The 19,050-nt window shown below is 48.3% G+C and overlaps 1 protein-coding gene across 1 annotated transcript in view; it reads right to left on the bottom strand.

Moving 5' to 3' along the window:
* LOC117418613 (ras-GEF domain-containing family member 1A-like) overlaps positions 1–543 on the bottom strand; it is a 78,378-nt gene extending 77,835 nt beyond the window's left edge. Inside the window, exon 1 of the mRNA XM_034031805.3 lies at positions 425–543. The gene's annotated coding sequence lies outside the window, so the exon portion shown is untranslated. The remainder of the gene's footprint in view (positions 1–424) is intronic.
* Between the last annotated feature and the right edge of the window lie 18,507 nt (positions 544–19,050).

Genomic DNA, 19,050 nt, shown 5'->3' with positions numbered 1-19,050 from the left:
CAGAGATGCTAGCACAGGGGTAATGTGATCTCGTCTCTTAGTCCCGGTTCAAATTCTAACTGCAGCGTTTTGTATAAGTTGCAGTCAAGATATAACAACATGGCTATGAATACCACAAAATAGGGCATTACAATAATCCGTTCTATAAGATATAAAAAAAAGCATCATCAGTCTCTCAGTATCTGAGTGGGAAACAATACTTCTCAATTTGGCAATATTTCTTAGATGATAAATACATTTTAGTAATATTCCTGATGTGTGTCTCAAAAGAAAGATTTGGGTCGAAGATCACACCCAGATTTCTCATTTTGTCTGTAAGTTCATAAGAGAAGCCACCAAGAAGTAAATCAGACACATTACTTTGTTGCTTCTGAGATCCCAGAATCATCACTTCTGTTTTATCTGCTACTGAATTATTACTCACCTGTCTCTCACCAAAAGATGTTTCTGCTGCAGCAGAGTGTATAAATCCAGCAGTGTGAGCACTTCAATAGGAGTCCTATAGTATGAATTCTACACTTGCAGTTTATGTCACTGTTGTTGATCTCCCAGCCACTTCTGTTTTTATACCTCTTTTTTAAGTACACAGTGTGTGACATGTGATTAACACCCAAACGGAAAGTGCCCACCACAACTTCCACTACGTAGCAGCCATGTCATGTGCCTTGTGTGACCTAGTAGCAGCTTGAAGTTCTCTTTGGTATTAGAAGAAATCTATTTGAAATCTTAAAAGTAAGCGTTCCCTAATGTGCAGTGAGTGGAAGTCCCGACTTGCCTCACCTCTTTGTTCCTGTCCTCTGCATCGTGATGTGCTCCCCCAAGCAGGGGACCTCTGGGTCCACAGAACATTCTAAACTTCATCCAAGAAAATACAAGAGATACAGTACTGGGTCTATTCAACTGATCTAAACCGTGGCAAATCAGGATACTGTGATGGTCCCCATTGGCTCACTCAGTGAAAGCATCACTGTGTGGAATGCAGGGCAAGTAGGGTTCGAACCCAGTTTGCAAAAGTTGTCTGGGAGCCCACAGGAAGAGTTCAGTTGGCCTTTGTGTTGCTGTGCATTAGGGAGGAAAATCTGCTAGGGATGGTTCATCTCCCCTACTGGTCACGCCCCCCACAAGGATGAGACTGCTCCCCCCACGAGGATGAGACTGCGCTCCCCACGAGGATGAGACTGCGCTCCCCATGAGGATGAGACTGCGCCCCCCGAGGATGAGACTGCACCCCCCCCGAGGATGAGACTGCTCCCTCCACGAGGATGAGACTGCTCCCTCCACGAGGATGAGACTGCGCCCCCTCCACGAGGATGAGACTGCGCCCCCCCGAGGATGAGACTGCACCCCCCCGAGGATGAGACTGCTCCCTCCACGAGGATGAGACTGCTCCCCCCACGAGGATGAGACTGCGCCCCCCCGAGGATGAGACTGCACCCCCCCGAGGATGAGACTGCTCCCTCCACGAGGATGAGACTGCTCCCCCCACGAGGATGAGACTGCTCCCCCTCCACGAGGATGAGACTGCGCTCCCCACGAGGATGAGACTGCGCTCCCCATGAGGATGAGACTGCGCCCCCCGAGGATGAGACTGCACCCCCCCCGAGGATGAGACTGCTCCCTCCACGAGGATGAGACTGCTCCCTCCACGAGGATGAGACTGCGCCCCCTCCACGAGGATGAGACTGCGCCCCCCCGAGGATGAGACTGCACCCCCCCGAGGATGAGACTGCTCCCTCCACGAGGATGAGACTGCTCCCCCCACGAGGATGAGACTGCTCCCCCCCCACGAGGATGAGACTGCTCCCCCCACGAGGATGAGACTGCTCCCCCCACGAGGATGAGACTGCTCCCCCCCCCGAGGATGAGACTGCTCCCTCCACGAGGATGAGACTGCGCCCCCCCGAGGATGAGACTGCGCCCCCTCCACGAGGATGAGACTGCTCCCTCCACGAGGATGAGACTGCTCCCTCCACGAGGATGAGACTGCTCCCCCCCGAGGATGAGACTGCTCCCTCCACGAGGATGAGACTGCTCCCCGCACGAGGATGAGACTGCTCCCCCCCGAGGATGAGACTGCTCCCTCCACGAGGATGAGACTGCGCCCCCTCCACGAGGATGAGACTGCGCCCCCCCGAGGATGAGACTGCTCCCCCTCCACGAGGATGAGACTGCGCCCCCCCGAGGATGAGACTGCTCCCCCTCCACGAGGATGAGACTGCGCCCCCCGAGGATGAGACTGCGCCCCCCGAGGATGAGACTGCTCCCTCCACGAGGATGAGACTGCGCCCCCCCGAGGATGAGACTGCGCCCCCCCGAGGATGAGACTGCTCCCTCCACGAGGATGAGACTGCGCCCCCCCACGAGGATGAGACTGCGCCCCCCACGAGGATGAGACTGCTCGCTCCACGAGGATGAGACTGCGCCCCCCACGAGGATGAGACTGCGCCCCCCACGAGGAGGAGACTGCTCCCCGCACGAGGATGAGACTGCGCCCCCCATGAGGATGAGACTGCTCCCCCTCCACGAGGATGAGACTGCGCCCCCTCCACGAGGATGAGACTGCGCCCCCCAGGAGGATGAGACTGCATCCCCCACGAGGATGAGACTGCGCCCCCCACGAGGATGAGACTGCGCCCCCCACGAGGATGAGACTGCGCCCCCTCCACAAGGATGAGACTGCTCCCCCTCCACGAGGATGAGACTGCTCCCCCTCCACGAGGATGAGACTGCTCCCCCCCCACGAGGATGAGACTGCGCCCCCTCCACGAGGATGAGACTGCTCCCCCTCCACGAGGATGAGACTGCTCCCCCTCCACGAGGATGAGACTGCTCCCCCCCCACGAGGATGAGACTGCGCCCCCTCCACGAGGATGAGACCGCTCCCCCTCCACGAGGATGAGACCGCTCCCCCTCCACGAGGATGAGACTGCGCCCTCCACAAGGATGAGACTGCACCCCCTCCACGAGGATGAGACTGCGCCCCCTCCATGAGGATGAGACTGCTCCCCCTCCACGAGGATGAGACTGTGCCGCCCACAAGGATGAGACTGCGCCCCCCCACGAGGATGAGACTGCGCCCCCCACGAGGAGGAGACTGCTCCCCGCACGAGGATGAGACTGCGCCCCCCACGAGGATGAGACTGCTCCCCCCACGAGGATGAGACTGGTACATATGCCACACATTGCATTTCCATATCTGGAGAACCGTTTGTTTTAATTATGATGGAACTTGGTATTAACATTATTTAGCATACTATATGGGGTGTCTCTGTCCATACATCACTCCATAAGAACATAAGAAAGTTTACAAATGAGAGGAGGCCATTCAGCCCATCTTGCTCGTTTGGTTGTTAGTAGCTTATTGATCCCAGAATCTCATCAAGCAGCTTCTTGAAGGATCCCAGGGTGTCAGCTTCAACAACATTACTGGGGAGTTGGTTCCAGACCCTCACAATTCTCTGTGTAAAAAAGTGCCTCCCATTTTCTGTGCTGAATGCCCCTTTATCTAATCTCCATTTGTGACCCCTGGTCCTTGTTTCTTTTTTCAGGTTGAAAAAGTCCCCTGGGTCGACATTGTCTATACCTTTTAGAATTTTGAATGTTTGAATCAGATCGTCTTCTTTGTTCAAGACTGAATAGATTCAATTCTTTTAGCCTGTCTGCATACAACATGCCTTTTAAACCCAGGATAATTCTGGTTGCTCTTCTTTGCACTCTTTCTAGAGCAGCAATATCCTTTTTGTAGCGAGGTGACCAGAACTGAACCCAATATTCTAGATGAGGTCTTACTAATGCATTGTAAAGTTTTAACGTTACTTCCCTTGATTTAAATTCAACACTTTTCACAATATATCTGAGCATCTTATTGGCCTTTTTTTTATAGCTTCCCCACATTGTCTAGATGAAGACATTTCTGAGTCAACATAAACTCCTAGGTCATCAGAACAGAAAATAGGAGGCACTTTTTTACACAGAGAATTGTGAGGGTCTGGAACCAACTCTCCAGTAATGTTGTTGAAGCTGACACCCTGGGATCCTTCAAGAAGCTGCTTGATGAGATTCTGGGATCAATAAGCTACTAACAACCAAACAAGCAAGATGGGTTGAATGGCCTCCTCTCGTTTGGAAACTTTCTTATGTTCTTTTTCATAGATTCCTTCTTCAATTTCAGTATCTCCCACATGATATTTATAATGCACATTTTTATTGCCTGTGTGCAGTACCTTACACTTGTCTCTATTAAATGTCATTTGCCATGTGTCTGCCCAGTTCTGAATGCTGTCTAGATCATTTTGAATGACCTTTGCTGCTGCAACAGTGTTTGCCACTCCTCCTATTTTTGTGTCGTCTGCAAATTTAAGAAGTTTGCTTACTATACCAGAATCTAAATCATTAATGTAGATTAAGAATAGCAGAGGACCAAATACTGATCCCTGTCGTACACCACTGGTTACCTCACTCCATTTTGAGGTTTCTCCTCTAATCAGTACTTTCTGTTTTCTACATGTTAACCACTCCCTAATCCATGTGCATGCATTTCCTTGAATCCCTACTGCGTTCAGTTTGAGAATTAATCTTTTATGTGGGACTTTGTCAAAAGCTTTCTGGAAATCTGAATAAATCCATCTGTATTTCACACTTACATGTTTGCAAATATCTGGAAAACCGCTTATCCAATTGTGTCAAAAGTTGGTATTAACATAAAGGCACAAGATACTGAGAGCATTTGATTCTGGGAGTATATAAGTATTCTATACTAGTTGGTACATACAGCTGTGTGGGAGGGGGTATTTATTTATGTATGCATTTCTTTATTTATGTGATTGTGACACACACAATGCAGCATTTTCAAATGCCAGTACCAATACATTTCTGTTTAACTCAAGTCTCTCAACTTTTCTGTAATATATTAAAATCTAAACCTGATTATACCTGCTGAATTTTCTGGAAACATAGCTGATAAACATGCAGACCTTTCTGTGTTTACCTCCTCCACAGTGACTTGTATCAAGTTACCCTTTTTTCCATGTAGTGACAAGCTTGAAAAAGGCTGATCTGGAGAGTGTGGAGTGGGGAAGTGCAGCAGAGGGGCGTTCGGAAAGTGAACTGTGTAGGAGTGAGCTTCTGCTTTTATTGCATTTGTGACATTCACCGCTGGTTGCCTAGCAATTGCAAATGACATCACAAGCAGCTGTGAATAGCACAGGACTTGTATTGAAAACTGTTTGGACTATGTGACTATTTCTAGAGCTAATTTTTTTTTCTGTTTATTTACAGAAAAGGAAAAGCACAAAAAAAGAAGGAATGTCCTACAAAACATTAATTAAAATATATAAATATGAATTAATAATGTAACAAATAGACATGTACAAAAACGGTTACAACAATGTAAAATATAGCTATTTTAGCATACACAGATACAGTAAAACCAAGCTTAGTTAAAACCGATTACTTTCTAAATTTCATGGTGTCCCTAAAACAGCACTGTAAAAGTAGGCAAAAGGTTTTTAATAAGCAAAGTCAAAACTTCTTCCAAGCCTCAACAGTAAGCGAGATCAACTGTACATTAGTCAAGACAGAATTGGAAGCTGAGATGAGTGAAGTTGTTTGATTACTGCCCTGGTCTGTACTTTCACCGGGCCCCAGTATTGTAAAATAGATGTCAAACGTATCCAGAGAATTTTTTTTTTTTTTTTTAAATACATTTTAATTTAAAATCCTGTATTGTTTTACTGATAACATTCTATTGAAATGGTTGTCCCCTATTTCCAGTCTTTATTTCCAGTCTGACTTCTACCCAGCTAACATACCCTGCCACTGCAACAGCAGTACAAAAGTAGGAACTTTTAGCAGTGAAGCACATCGTGATGTTTCTTGTTAACCTGATTAGAACTCCAGTAAACACCAAGGACCGACAGACCCCCTTACTGAATTAAGACAGGTTTCTTTGTCTTTGATGAATACAAAGTACTAATTTATTTGAAGACTAGTCATCTTCCACAATGTGCCTGTGGGGAGACTGGATAGTCTTCAAGCTAGTCCAAGTCTCCAAAGACAAACTAGAGGAATGGTCAAAGCTATTTTTTTTTTTAAATTTAGTCGTTGCCAATGGTTTTTACCCCAGTTTTCTCTCAAATTTGGAATGCCCAATTATTATTTTTGAACTGTGGATTGCCCTGCCGACCTAAGCCCTCCCTACCTGGGCGGCGCTCAGCCAATTGTGCTCCACCCCCTAGGAACCCCCGGTCACGGTCGGCACGGTCGGAATCTCCAGGCTATAGGGTGTATCCTGCTCTCCATGCGGAGCGCCTTTACTGGGAGCCCCCAAAGCTATTTGTACAAAGGCCACATGTGGAATTCCAAGAGACATAATTGAATTCACGTGAACAATTATGGTACTGCAATTAAAGCCAGGTACAAGAGAGTTAAGAAATCAGACACACCTAATCTTAATCAGCAGGTCTAGATAACGATGTCAGAGTGGCCATGAAATTGTTGCATTCTGATCAGAGCAGTCCTATACCCTATTACACTAGCCACTTTTAAGCAGACTCTGAGGCGGCTTAGGTCTTTTTTTGTAGTGTAAAAACACCCAACCCAGGTCCAACCGTCCTAAAAGTGTCCTGCTCCAAAGAGGGCTCTATGACGGCTTTGATCTGTTTTTTGTTCAACTGTGAATGTAGGGGTCCTTGAGACGGCGCACGTTTGCCACTTACACTCATGGGCAACACCGCTATTGTCAGCATGAAACATGCACAGACAACTGCAACAGAAATTTGGGATTGTTACTCGGACAACAACCAAAAAAATGTCTTTGACAGAGGCAGAGAATTCCAAAATACAAACAGACTTTATTATTTGTGTTATAATGTGAAAAAACATGTAATAATTCATGTGGGATAAATGTGAAACAAGCCTAGTTGCCACAAAACTTATTTGTCAGAAATATTATTTTTCACACATATCTACAAACATAACCTGTGATCGTATTTTGATATGTATCAATATGAGTAAATGTTCGGTTTTGTGGGAACCTCTATCTAGAATTAAACAAATCATTGCAGTAAAGTCGCTAAAAAAATGAAAGGTTTCCTACATGGGGAGAATACAGTCATTTGTTTAAAAGTAACATGCTGTTAGACCTGCTGTGGCAAAGCGGCTGAGTGGGAACAGGTGCAGGAGTGATGCAGTGTAATTAAACAGACCGAGCCTTGTAATCCAGTTTGGAAAGTGAGTTTTATTTTTATCCAGGTCTGGTGATCAATAACAATAATCCCCCGGGCAATACACAGCAATGTGTACTGCACAGGGTAGACAATAATGTGTACTGCACAGGGTAGACAATAACGGGCTTCTAGACCCTAAAAAATAAGGATCTGCCCCACAATAATACCAACACAGTCATCAGTCCTGGGTGTGTGCAGTAGTGCTCCTGGTGGGTGATACAGTTTATTTCATGACTGTGGTGAAGTGCTGTTACGGCTTTGTGCTGGCCCAAGGCGACAGCTCCGGAATCGTGTTAGCCATCTAGTGATTTACAAACAAGACGAATTACACAAAGACAAACAAACAAAGCACTCACGATACTGAAACAGTGTTTACGGGGTCTCTCACAGTCCTTCTCGGTTCATACACACAAAACCAATGCGAAGGAACAGATTGCGATTCTCCATTCCCTTTTATGCTGTCACACATGACCCCTTGGTAAACGAGTGCAACCGCCTCTCCAATCTGCGGCTGCCACGTCGTTTCCCTTCCGGGTCAATGTGTTATTGCAACGGAGTCTCGCCCCTTCCCTGCTGGCCGATTTCCCATCAACCCTGGGGAAAAAACTGTCGGGCCAGCCCGTCCAAAGAACTCTGTTCTAGTTGCTTAGCACCCTCACAGGTCGGGAGGGAGATTTACAACCAAGAATCATTGTATTTCTGTCACACCTGCACATAGTGCTTGTTTATTATATGCATTACGGCACAAACAAATATACAATTTCAAAAATAAAGCTGCACGCTTGTGGGAGTTTATTCAATTTAACTGTATAGGCTTTATTTTTCAAGGTGTATCGGTGAAGAGGGTTACCCCACATCCCAGGAAAACTGGGATTGTTCCAGATGTCACTCTTAATTTTTAGTCCCGGTCAGAAACAATAAAATTGTTAAATCGTCCCAGTTTTGCTATTGTATTCACTTTTTAAAAGTACAAAACTGTATGTGTCAGTGTGTTCAGCAAGTGAAGAGCAGAGTAATGTACTAGGTTGGGTTAGGGTTATTCAAAATAAAATAAACAATGCATTGTGTGTTTAATAATTCTGATTATGTGTACTGTAGGTTTGGGGTCTTCAGAAAAATCAGAACAAGGATTTGTATACTGGGTAAGTATAGAGAGGACTTGTTTAGGACCGGGCCTTTTACAGGGAGTCTTGCCAGAGACAAGGTCCTCTCAGCTTAATTCTTGTATTTTTTTTCTCCCAGTGTTTCTGTTTTGTATTTTTTATTTATTTATTTTTTGCATTTTTTGTCACAAGTGTGTGTTGAAGGTGTGTCTGCGATCACAGATTTACCAGTGTGTTCAATCTGCTTGTAAACCGGTCTACCATTGCTGGTAACCGGTAAGAACCCAGTTCTGCATTTTGGAGCTGATTAGAGCAACTCTTTGTAAGTATGCTAAAACCATGCTGGACTCATGCCAGGCCAGCATGCTTTTAATAAACACAACACATTATCAAAACAAATAGCTCAGTAAAATGCAATACCTGCAACAGCTGCAAATGCAAAAGTGGAACTTTTGGAACATGAAATGTCAGATTACCAAATCACTGTTTCACATACATGCAAAAAGACAGAGGCCCCTAGATTCAGATACTTGCTAAAGAATATCCGGACACAATTCTGTCACAACTGAAGCAGTGCTTTTATATTTAAAAGGTGATAGATAGAGAGAGCCACCACCATGGAGCTGGAATATGCTTCTCTAGTGGGGGAGAAGCTGGGAACCGTGAGAGGCAGCGATTTCAGGTGCAAGCATTCTGTTACCAAAAATACTCTTTGTGGTGATGCATTAGCAGGTACAAATATAAGCTCGAAGAAGTTACTGCATTAGAAGAAAGGGGAAGGGAATTAAAATCCAAACACAAAACATGCCATACTCTAGAAACAAAGGAACAACAGCAAAGTAAGATAAAGTAATAATGAAACTACTGACAAATACTGCCTCAAAGCTTAGAGGAAAACCTTGCTATATATGTATGTGTGACTGGGTCTTACTCGTGTCACGTGTGTGGGTAGCCGCTGCTTAAGCAATACAGAAAGACATTGGGGGTGGAGTTGAAACGCCGGCACAGGCACGCAGGATTTATTAACAAAACAAAATAAATAAAGATGGTCATGTGACGTTACCAGCCATGGTAACGCACAGAGGACACATACAGCAAGCTGTACAAAAGGCAAAATAAAACACAGTACAAAAACTACAAATAAAAAGTGCCCCAGAGGGCGAGTGCTAGCCTTAAAACGAGGCGTCCCGCTCCAGGAACCGGCTACACTACATAACCCTAGCTATACATCACATGGGATCACAATCCCCTAACTAACCTACTCATGAGCCGGTATTCATACAACGACTCGTGCTGCTTCATACGGCCTTGGCTGGGCATTGCCTTCATAAGCACCGCTTGCAGCCTCAGGGTTGTGTAGCTGTCGTTCCTGCAGAACGGACCCTCTCCTCCCGAGTATACGCCACTCCCCTCTGGCATGGCGTTACAGTCGCCCCGAACCATCTCCCGCGGATGCTTTTGAACTGACGGACACTCGGTCTAGACCCGCCCACCTGATTGAGGACCAGCACAGCCAATCACTTTCTGTCCTCCCCCCTCAACCAAGCCTAGCAGGCAGCAAGTTTCAATCGAGCGCCCGTCTGGAAACAATAAATGTAATTAAACAAATCAACTCCACAACGACATACAATAAACCCATTTCCCCATACAAATGATACCAACACTAAATACACACGTGCAGGGCAATCGCCTTGCTACAGTATGTAATATAGGTTCAAAACTTTCCTTATCCATGTGTGTGACGGGGTACACCCCGCCCCTGTATTATTTGAATGTTTTGGAGGATTATTATTATTATTATTATTATTATTATTATTATTATTATTATTATTATTATTATATTTGGGACGATGGGAAAGCCATGTTTTTATTGTTTGTTTTTAATTTAAAAACCTGTGAGAATGTGGCTGGAGCCTCAACAAGGTAATTGCTTTATTGATAATTAATTAAGGCTCCAGCCACAGCTTAAAAGAACCCGTTCCAGGCTAATCGGGGCATTTTCCTTTGAGCCAGAGATGGGAGTACTATAGAGCGAGAGAATACTTTAGTATAACAGAGCCAGAAGTGTTAACGGGACTAGGAGCTCTTAAAATAAACAAATCCCCTGGGCCAGATGAGATCCTCCCAATAGTACTAAAAGAAATGAAAGAAGTTATTTACAAAGCGCTAACCAAGATCATGCAACAGTCTCTTGACACAGGGGTTGTACCGACAGACTGGAAAATAGCAAACGTAATACCGATACAAAAAGGGAGACAAAACCGAACCAGGTAACTACAGACCAATAAGCCTGACTTCTATTATATGTAAACTTATGGAAACTATAATAAGATCCAAAATGGAAAATTACCTATATGGTAACAATACCCTGGGAGACAGCCAGCATGGTTTTAGGAAAGGGAGATCGTGTCCAACTAACCTACTTGACTTTTTTGAGGATGCAACATTGAAAATGGATAACTGCAAAGCATACGACATGGTTTATTTAGATTTCCAGAAAGCTTTTGACAAAGTCCCACTGTGGCGGAGTGTCCCGTCCCTATGTATTTATTTATTATTATTTGTATTTGTTTGCGGCGCAGATAAAAGCGCCGCGTCTTTTGTTATTGTTTTTTATTATTTATTATATCATTATTTTTTTGGCCAGAGGAGCCGGCCTGTGCGCGGGCCATCGGAACGCTACGGCTGTTTGGGTGGGAGGAGGACATCCCACAGTGGCCACCACCTTTGGCCCGTTGCTGCCCCTGTTCCTGCGCCGGGACTGCTAGCCGGGACTTTGGGGACTAAGGGGGGAGGTGGCCGAAAAGGCCATGTGTGCTGCGCACAAGGGGGGGCATGTGTGGCGGAGTGTCCCGCCCCTATTTATTATTATTTGTATTTGTTTGCGGCGCGGATAAAAGCGCCGCGTCTTTTGTTATTGTTTTTGTATATATAAAACCCCGTGAGGATGCGTGGCTGATCAGCTACTGATTATTTAACTAGCTGACAGTCACACATCCTTACCAAATGCGTGCAGACTCTGGCCGAGGGGTAATAAGATAATTAACAACTAGTTAACCCCTCGGCCAGAGTATAAGAACCTGCAGCTGTCCGTTCTGGGGGGTTGAGTGTACAGAGGAGAGTACGGGGAGCGGAGAGAGCGAGAGAGAGCGAGAACGTATTTGTTTATTCATTTGGCCCTTGTGCCTTTTTGTTTCTGTTTTGTTGTTTGTTTAAATCTTTCATTTTGTTTTGTTTATTAATAAGCCGTAGCATTCAGCTTCACCCGCCCATCCATTGTTTTGGTTTCAGTTACTTCCTGGTCCGTGACGTCACCACACCTCACCACACCAAGCCATCCTGCCACATATGGAGTCAGAAGTGGGATAAAACAACGCCTCCAACAGTCGGACCAGCAAGGAAAAGGACGTTTTTTTTTGTTTTTTTTTCAAAAAGTATTTTTTTGTGTGTTTTTTTGAAAAAAAAAAAAAAATGGGGAAAAGTAGCCGGAGGAGAAAGCAGCAGCAGCAACAACAGCAGCAGGAGGCGCAGCAACAGCAGCGGGTCCTTACCATGCTGGACGTCTGCCTCACCTGCCTGAAGGGTGAGGAGTGGTGCTTCGCGGTTGGTGAGGTCGGGCACGTGGCACCAGACCAACCCCCTCCATGGCAGGAGAGGAAGGAGCCTGAGCATCCAGCAAGGGTGAGAGAGGACCCGCATCCTCCGAGGTGGAAGAATCCTGTCTCCTCTGAGGGGATCTGGGACTGGCTGGCAGAGCCTGAGAGGGATATAATGGTGGCCCTCCCTGCTGTGATCAACCTCCTGTGGGCGAGAGATGGGGAGCGCTGGGAGGCCTGGGAACAGAAACACCACCCAGCATCCCTCCCAGACATCGCAACCATGTCTCCACCACCGCCACCTCCACCAGCAGAGGGTGAATGCCTGCTGGTTCCGCCTCAACCACCATGGGAGGACTGCTTGCCCCTCCCACCTCCACCAGCAGAGGGTGAATGCCTGCTGGTTCCATCTCAAGCGCCGTGGGAGGACTGCTTACCGCTCCCAGCTTTACCAGCAGAGGGTGAATTCCTGCTTGTTCCACCTCAACCGCCGTGGGAGGACTGCTTTCCCCTCCCACCTCCACCAGCAGAGGGTAAAAACCTGCTGGTTCCACATCCACCGTCATGGGAAGGACTGCTCCTGCCCTGCCTTGCACCGCCCAAGGATGCCTGCCTCGCACCACCCAAGGATGCCTGCTTCGCACTGCCCGGGGCTGCCTGTTGCTCCGCACTGCCCGGGGCTGCCTGTTGCTCCGCATCGCCCGGGGCTGCCTGTTGCTCCGCATCGCCCGGGGCTGCCTGTTGCTCCGCATCGCCTGGGGCTGCCTGTTGCTCCGCATCGCCTGGGGCTGCCTGTTGCTCCGCATCGCCTGGGGCTGCCTGTTGCTCCGCATCGCCTGGGGCTGCCTGTTGCTCCGCATCGCCTGGAGAGCCACCAGTTACAGGGTACGAGGGAGAAGTGGAGCTCCCGCTGCCGCCTCCGTGGCCAGGGGCTCCCCTCCCGAGTTCGCCTCCCGAGGGTCCGCTGCTGCTGCCGTCGCCTCCCGAGGGTTCGCTGCTGCTGCCGTCGCCTCCCGAGGGTCCGCTGCTGCTGTCGTCGCCTCCCGAGGGTCCTGTTTTGCCTGGGATCGCTACCAGTCCTGCCATGCGGCAGGAAATACTATGGCTGGAACCCCATGAAGGGGAGCTGCCGGCCACGAAGAAGGGGGGGGAGGTCAGGAGACCAGCTCCCCCAGCCGCACTTTCGCGACAGGAAATACTGTGGCTGGAGCCCCATGAAGGGCAGCTGCCAGCCATGAAGAAGGGGGGGGAGGTTAGGAGACCAGCTCCCCCCCGCAGCAATTTCGCTGCAGGAGAATGGGTGGCCGGAGCCCCACGGAGGGGAGCTGCCGGCCATGAAGAAGGGGGGGCAGGTCTGGAGACCACCCCCAAAATTTTTCTGGCCGGAGGAGCCAGCCTGTGCTTGGTCCACTGGGATGCTACAGTTGTTTGGGTGGGAGGAGGACATCCCACCGTGGCCGCCACCTTTGGCCCGTTGCTGCCCCTGTTCCTGCGCCGGGACTGCTAGCCGGGACTTTGGGGACTAAGGGGGGAGGTGGCCGAAAAGGCCATGTGTGCTGCGCCCCTATGAATTTATTTATTATTATTTGTATTTGTTTGTGGCGCAGGTAAAAGCGCTGCGTCTTTTATTATTGTTTTTTATTATTTATATTTAGAAACCCTGTGAGGATGCATGACTGATCAGCTACTGATTATTTAACTAGCTGACAGTCACGCATCCTTATCAAACGCGTGCAGACTCTGGCCGAGGGGTAATAAGATAATTAACAACTAGTTAACCCCTCGGCCAGAGTATAAGAACCTGCAGCTGTCCGTTCTGGGGGGTTGAGTGTACAGAGGAGAGTACGGGGAGCGGAGAGAGCGAGAGAGAGTGAGGAGAAATAACGACATTTAAAAACGACTGCTAAACGTATTTGTTTATTCATTTGGCCCTTGTGCCTTTTTGTTTCTGTTTTGTTGTTTGTTTAAATCTTTCATTTTGTTTTGTTTATTAATAAGCCGTAGCATTCAGCTTCACCCGCCCATCCATTGTTTTGGTTTCAGTTACTTCCTGGTCCGTGATGTCACCACACCTCACCACACCAAGCCATCCTGCCACACCCACATAAAAGATTAATTCTCAAACTGAACGCAGTAGGGATTCAAGGAAATGCATGCACATGGATTAGGGAGTGGTTAACAGATAGAAAACAGAAAGTACTGATTAGAGGAGAAACCTCAAAATGGAGCGAGGTAACCAGTGCAGTACCACAGGGATCAGTATTGGGTCCTCTGCTATTTCTAATCTACATTAATGATTTAGATTCTGGTATAGTAAGCAAACTCGTTAAATTTGCAGACGACACAAAAATAGGAGGCGTGGTAAACACTGTTGAAGCAGCAAAGGTCATTCAAAATGATCTAGACAGCATTCAGAACTGGGCAGACACATGGCAAATGACATTTAATAGAGAAAAGTGTAAAGTATTGCATGCAGGCAATAAAAATGTGCATTATAAATATCATATGGGAGATACTGAAATTGAAGAAGGAATCTATGGAAAAGACCTAGGAGTTTATGTTGACTCAGAAATGTCTTCATCTAGACAATGTGGGGAAGCTATAAAAAAGGCCAACAAGATGCTCGGGTATATTGTGAGAAGTGTTGAATTTAAATCAAGGGAAGTAATGTTAAAACTTTACAATGCATTAGTAAGACCTCACCTAGAATATTGTGTTCAGTTCTGGTCACCTCGTTACAAAAAGGATATTGCTGCTCTAGAAAGAGTGCAAAGAAGAGCAACCAGAATTATCCCGGGTTTAAAAGGCATGTTGTATGCAGACAGGCTAAAAGAATTGAATCTATTCAGTCTTGAACAAAGAAGACTACGCGGTGATCTGATTGAAGCATTCAAAATCCTAAAAGGTATAGACAATGTCGACCCAGGGGACTTTTTTGACCTGAAAAAAGAAACAAGGACCAGGGGTCACAAATGGAGATTAGATAAAGGAGCATTCAGAACAGAAAATAGGAGGCACTTTTTTACACAGAGAATTGTGAGGGTCTGGAACCAACTCCCCAGTAATGTTGTTGAAGCTGACACCCTGGGATCCTTCAAGAAGCTGCTTGATGAGATTCTGGGATCAATAAGCTACTAACAACCAAACGAGCAAGATGGGCTGAATGTCCTCCTCTCGTTTGTAAACTTTCTTATGTTCTTAATACACCCGAAGAAACTGCTACCACTGTACCACACAGTATTTGTTTGTTAGTTTATTTTGGCCATCGAGCCCTTTTGTGTAAGTGTTTTGTTTATTATTTAATTTATTATTAAAAGCCGAGCGTCTGCCTCACCTGTCTGAAAGGTGAGGAATGGTGCTTCGCCGTTGGTGAGGTCGGGCATGTAGCACCCGACCAACCCCCTCCATGGCAGGTGAGGGAGGAGCCTGAACATCCTGCACCCATGTGGGAGGAGGATGGCCCAGAGCAGAAACCGGAGGATGAGGAGTTGGTCCGTCCACAGCCCAAGAGGGGGGAGGCCGAGCGCCCACAGCCCAAGGCTCCACTAGCAGGGGAAGAATACCTGTTGGCTTCACCTCCACCACCACCATCCGAGGGAAAGGAGCAGGAGCTGCCTCTGCATCCTCCAAGGCGGACTGGTCCACTGTCCTTAGAGGGGATCTGGGACTGGCTGGCGGAGCCTGAGAGGGATATTGTGGAGGCCCTCCCTGCTGTAATCAACCTCCTGTGGGCGAGAGATGGGGAGCGTTGGGAGGCCTGGGAACAGCAACACCACCCAGCATCCCTCCCAGACATCGCAGCCATGGTGCTACCTGGCTGCGGATATGAGAGGGGTGCCACTGCCGTCTCCAGCGCCAGAGGGAGAGGAGCCATCGCTGCCGTCTCCAGCGCCAGAGGGAGAGGAGCCGTCGTTGCCGTCTCCAGCGCCAGAGGGAGAGGAGCCGTCGCTGCCGTCTCCAGCGCCAGAGGGAGAGGAGCCGTCGCTGCCGTCTCCAGCGCCAGAGGGAGAGGAGCCGTCGCTGCCGTCTCCAGCGCCAGAGGGAGAGGAGCCGTCGCTGCCGTCTCCAGCGCCAGAGGGAGAGGAGCCGTCGCTGCCGTCTCCAGCGCCAGAGGGAGAGGAGCCATCGCTGCCGTCTCCAGCGCCAGAGGGAGAGGAGCCGTCGTTGCCGTCTCCAGCGCCAGAGGGAGAGGAGCCGTCGCTGCCGTCTCCAGCGCCAGAGGGAGAGGAGCCATCGCTGCCGTCTCCAGCGCCAGAGGGAGAGGAGCCGTCGTTGCCGTCTCCAGCGCCAGAGGGAGAGGAGCCGTCGCTGCTGTCTCCAGCGCCAGAGGGAGAGGAGCCGTCGCTGCTGTCTCCAGCGCCAGAGGGAGAGGAGCGGTTGCTGCCGTCTCCAGCGCCAGAGGGAGAGGAGCCCTCGCCATTGTTTCCAGTACCAGAGGGAGAGGAGCGGTTGCTGCCGTCTCCAGCACCAGAGGGTGAGGAGCCCTCGCCTCTGTCTCCACCACCACCAGGAGCCAAGCAGCAGGAGCTGCCTCTGTCTCCACCACCGCTAGCGGCAGAGCAGCAGGAGCTGTCTCTGTCTCCACCACCTCCACCAGCAGAGGGTGAATACCTGCTGGTTCCGCCTCAACCGCCGTGGGAGGACTGCTTGCCCCTCCCACCTCCACTAGCAGAGGGTGAATACCTGCTGGTTCCACCTCCACCGTCATGGGAAGGACTGCTCCTGCCCTGCCTAGCTCTGCCCAAGGATGCCTGCCTCGCACCGCCCAAGGATGCCTGCCTCGCACCGCCCAAGGATGCCTGCCTCGCACCGCCCAAGGATGCCTGCCATGCATTGCCTGGGGCTGCCTGCGGCTCCGCATCGCCTGGGGCTGCCTGTGGCTCCGCATTGCCTGGAGAGCCACCAGTCACAGGGTATGAGGGAGAAGTGGAGCTCCCTCTGCCGCCTCCATGGCCAGGGGTTCCCCTCCAGAGTTCGCCTCCCGAGGGTCCGCTGCTGCCGTCGCCTCCCGAGGGTCCGCTGCTGCCGTCGCCGCCTGGGGTCGCCGCCGCCTCTGCTTCGTCTGGGAAGCTGCCGGCCATGAAGGGCGGGGAGGTCAGGAGACCAGCTCCCCCCGCAGCACTTTCGCTGCAGGGAATTGGGTGGCCGGAGCCCGAGAAGAGGGAGCTGCCGGCTACAGAGAGTAGGGGGGAAGGTCAGGAGACCACCCCCACAGGCCACCGGGCAGCCGCAAGATTGCTTTGGCCGGAGGAGCCGGCCTCTGTACGTTCAGCCTGGCCGCTACAGCTGTTGGGGTGGGAGGAGGACCTCCCGCCACCTTTGGCCCATTATTGCCCCTGTTCCTGGGCCGGGACTGTGAACCGGGACTTTGGGGACTAAGTGTGCTACGCACAAGGGGGGGGGCATGTGTGACGGGGTACACCCCGCCCCTGTATTATTTGAATGTTTTGTAGGATTATTATTATTATTATTATTATTATTATTATTATTATTATTATTATTATATTTGGGACGGTGGGAAAGCCATGTTTTTATTGTTTGTTTTTAATTTAAAAACCTGTGAGAATGTGGCTGGAGCCTCAACAAGGTAATTGCTTTATTGATAATTAATTAAGGCTCCGGCCACAGCTTAAAAGAACCCGCTCCAAGCTAATCGGGGCATTTTTCCTTAGAGCCAGAGCCAGAGACACCCGAAGCAACTGCTACCACTGTACCACACGGTATTTGTTTGTTAGTTTATTTTGGCCATCGAGCCCTTTTGTTTTGTGTAAGTGTTTTGTTTATTATTTAATTTATTATTAAAGCCGAGCGCAAACGCGTCTCGTTCCCATACCCACCTTTGCTGCCTTTGTTTTTGTGTTGCTCCTTCCTGGTCCGTGACGTCACTTCAACCACTCTGCCACAATGTGAAAATTACAAAAATCTTTATACATTTCCCTTTTTCAAGCTATGTATCTGTTTAAAGCATTATTGTTCAACATATTATATGAGATTTTATACAATTTGAAACCTGTTTAACTATTATCGAAATGTGGATAAGGGCAGGTTTTGAAAATTAATTTCTTGTGGAAAGGCACATTTTGATGTTATCTAATGAAACCTAAACAAACCTGTAAATAATGTGTTACTTTTACAGCATGTTAAAGGGAATTACTTGTAAAACTTGGACATCTGCACACCCCAATATATTGTACCCACACACCCCATATAAGGTTTCGCCCCTTGGATAGGGCATACATGTGGAAAGAGAGGTCCGAGCTTTTATATATGAGGGGATAAAATTGCCCCCCCCCCCATTTGACAGCGTAGATTGAAATGTCAGATCCTTGCACATCGTCATCACTCATATTAAGAGGGGTGTTGGATTTGCCCATTGTTCCTCACTCAGGCCCATTACTTATTAAATATATTGGTATCCCTGAACAGACAATCCTTCAGTGGTACCCTAAATATGATTAATTTACTAACAATGCTGAATGTCTGGGTGGAGCATTTGTTCTCCATTTTACCCAAAAATGAGTGTCCCGAGTGGTGACTGCCTAGACTGGTACAATACGGACGGACTGCACTTAAACAGAAAGGGAACCAATCTACTCGGACAAATGATCCTTGAGGAGGTCCAGAAGCATTTAAACTAGAAAGGAAGGGGGGAGAAAACAAAAAAACAGAAGGGAGACTACATCAAAACAAGGGCAACAACTCAGGTAAGACAACTATTAAATGTATTTATCTTAATACTAGAAGTCTCAGAAACAAAATGTTAGAACTTGAAGCTACTGCACTAACAAGTAACTACGATGTGATAGGTGTTACAGAAACTTGGTTGTCTGAGAGTGATGGAGACGAATACAATATTAGTGGGTACACACTGTATAGGAAAGACAGGCAGGACAGAAGAGGCGGAGGGGTAGCGCTATACATAAGAAATAGTCTTGAAGCCCAGGTGTTAAATCAGGACAAAGAAAACAATGCAGAATCAATATGGGTCAGAATAATGGACAAAAATTCTAGGATAATAATAGGAGCATGCTATAGACCCCCAAATTCAGATGCTGAGCAAAATAATCTGTTGTGCAATGCCATTCGAAATGCCTGTAGAAAAGGAGAAGCCATACTAATGGGGGA

The sequence above is a fragment of the Acipenser ruthenus genome, chromosome 13 (genome assembly GCF_902713425.1).
Source record: "Acipenser ruthenus chromosome 13, fAciRut3.2 maternal haplotype, whole genome shotgun sequence".
Lineage (NCBI taxonomy): Eukaryota > Metazoa > Chordata > Actinopteri > Acipenseriformes > Acipenseridae > Acipenser > Acipenser ruthenus.
Note: the sequence above shows the minus strand (reverse complement) of the source record. Positions and strands in the feature narration are given on the sequence as shown.